Source organism: Amblyomma mixtum, chromosome 10 (genome assembly GCF_055824585.1).
Source record: "Amblyomma mixtum isolate Tamu chromosome 10, ASM5582458v1, whole genome shotgun sequence".
Lineage (NCBI taxonomy): Eukaryota > Metazoa > Arthropoda > Arachnida > Ixodida > Ixodidae > Amblyomma > Amblyomma mixtum.
In genome coordinates, this window is record NC_143021.1 from 80,347,295 (window position 1) to 80,350,264 (window position 2,970).

General features: G+C 51.8%; 1 pseudogene; it reads right to left on the reverse strand.

The window, feature by feature from the left end:
- Nucleotides 1–1,531: 1,531 nt before the first annotated feature.
- On the reverse strand, nt 1,532–2,473 carry LOC149326263 (uncharacterized; annotated as a pseudogene).
- Nucleotides 2,474–2,970: the final 497 nt, after the last annotated feature.

The window sequence follows — 2,970 nt, forward strand, 5'->3', positions numbered from 1 at the left end:
TTAACTACGAAGTTTCTGTGAAAGCTGTATAGCTTTCCTTTGTGGCCGTATGGCTGCGCTCGGGTGGACGTCAATGAGTAATTACTCCCTTATTACAAGTCTACTCCACCTTGGGGGATTCCCCTAAATATTTGGTCAACACTGTTCCCACTTCGAGTTATTGATCAATTCGCTCTCGCCCTACCATAAGCTTGCCGTCCCGGTTAGCTCAATTGGTAGAGCGACTGCTCCGGTGTAGCGGTGGTCCCGGGTTCGAACCCCGGACCAGGACGAATTTTTCTTTAACTACGAAGTTTCTGTGAAAGCTGTATAGCTTTCCTTTGTGGCCGTATGGCTGCGCTCGGGTGGACGTCAATGAGTAATTACTCCCTTATTACAAGTCTACTCCACCTTGTGGGATTCCCCTAAATATTTGGTCAACACTGTTCCCACTTCGAGTTATTGATCAATTCGCTCTCGCCCTACCATAAGCTTGCCGTCCCGGTTAGCTCAATTGGTAGAGCGACTGCTCCGGTGTAGCGGTGGTCCCGGGTTCGAACCCCGGACCAGGACGAATTTTTCTTTAACTACGAAGTTTCTGTGAAAGCTGTATAGCTTTCCTTTGTGGCCGTATGGCTGCGCTCGGGTGGACGTCAATGAGTAATTACTCCCTTATTACAAGTCTACTCCACCTTGGGGGATTCCCCTAAATATTTGGTCAAAGATAACCTCCTGTGTGAGCAAACTAATGGAGACGATGGTGCGGGATTGGTTATCCACATATCTTGAACACAGACATGTCATTGCGAGCACCATGTTCGGATTCCGCCCACACAAATCCGCACAGGATGTCCTCTTGCAACTCAATCGGGAAGTCCTTGACCCCCTCGAATGCCCCAATATTGATCGGGTAGTAGTGGCATTCGATCTTAAAGGGGCATTTGACAATGTAACACATGACATCATACTCACTAACCTAAGGCGCACCGCCTGTGGCCTCAACACATTCCGATACATAAGCAATTTTTAATAGATCGCCAATCCTACATTCGAATTCAAGATAGAGAGCATGGTCCTTACCTACTCGGCACGCGGGGAACCCCCCAAGGCGCGGTACTTTCCCCGCTGCTCTTCAATCTGGCCATGATGCACCTGCCGGCCCAGCTGAGTGGTGTCGCCGGCGTGCAGCACGCCCTGTACGCCGATGACATCACTCTGTGGGCCACGCAGGGCTGCACAGGGGACATTGAAAACAACCTGCAAACAGCGGCGACGATAGTAGACCACTACGCCCGCCGCTGCGGTCTTGAATGTTCCCCTCAAAAATCGGAATTTGTGCACCTCCGCCCCCATTGAAGTGCACAACTAAAATATCTCATTCTCTTGAGAGTGGTCCCATACGCGAAAGTGATGAGATACGGGTACTCGGACTCTACATCCACAATCACAGGCGGCCAGACACTACATTGGCCAAACTCCGTAAGGTGGGGGACGAGGTGCAGCTATTGCGCAGACAAGTCGCACAAAGGGCCTAGTGGCATCTTTTTTTTTATTAACAAACGAGCTTCACGATGGTCGGACCAGGCAAAGTTGTCACGGAGACTTGCGTCGCTTGCTTGTTTGCTGGGGCGTGCGCTTTTCTGGACCTCTTGGTGGATGACGCCAAGGCTTTGGTGTGGTTTACAGCCACAAACCAAGTGTTGGCGACGGCTTGGCGAACGACTGTGTGCTTCAAGATGTGGCCGTAGTTGCCCACATTGGCGAAATTGATCTGAAGGAAGTACTTTTCGCCGAGATTGAGGGTGATGGGCGTCTTGGAGATGCCGTTGGAGGTGAAAAGATTGAGCTCGGAGAATGACAACAGTTTACCGTTCCAGGAAGTGCCTAGTCGGGGCGATTCCGGGTGCGTGTACTCGCCAGCGCATACGCCGGAGTCTCGGATGACTGATCAGACCAAGTACTGCAACTCGTCGTGCAAGCTACTGAAGCAGACGGTCGGAGCTGGCTTCATCAGCCTTCCTTGTGGGCTGATCCGAAGCTCCATCTTGGGCAAAAACTGGACCTTGTTGACAAGTATAACTTGCGAAACCCTCACCGCAGGTCCGAGTAGTACGCTACTGATACCGCCAACAGAGACAACTTGCTTCTCGTGATCAGCGTCCTCGTCGTCGTCCGTGCCTTCGTCGGACTGCGAGCACGACGGCTGCGGAGGAGCCGCGTTCTGGTCCCCCTCGATGGTGGGGCGCGCCGCGGGTGAAACTTTGCCGACGACGTCGACCGCTTCTTCATCTTCGTCATTAGTGTCGCTGCTAGGATTGCTATTTCTTCTAGTTCTACTGCTGCTGTCCATGCTCTCGCTAGAACTCGGGTGAAGGTGGCATAGCCTCAGTAGGTCAGCATAAAGCTTGCTCATAAACTTCTTGGTATCGTCGTCTCTAGGCCTGCCGCCTGTGTCGGCAAATGACCCAGCACAGCCCGACGCTGATGACGCCATTCTGGAGAACGCACAAGAGGTACAGCGCTGACGTTGCTGCCGACGCCCGATTAGTGACTTACACTTTGAGTCTTCTGTAGTGCGTGTGATCTCTCGGACGCAGGGCGCTCGTAATAAAATTGCGAGGTGCTGCTGCCTTCGCGCATCGGGAATGGCGTTCGTTCAGCGCCGGACGTCGTCGTTCTCTTCTGGTGCCCACAAGATGGCTCAATTTTTCTGACGAAGGGGAGGTGGTGGTCACATGCTTTTTTGCTATGACGCCATTAATCCGTAATTCGAGTGAAATATGTCTACTGTTTTATTTTCTTGTTTTCGCTGAGGACCTGCACCGTGAATTCCAAAGCGATGTCATGTTACCGCGGACAAGGCCACCGCACCGCTGCTGAAAAAGATGTAAGGTGGGGTCAGGGTGAGTTTTGTTTTTTGAGATTTTGCGGTAATCTGATCGAGAATTTCTACCTTCCAGGAAGTATATTACACTTGGGTATTGGCTATTT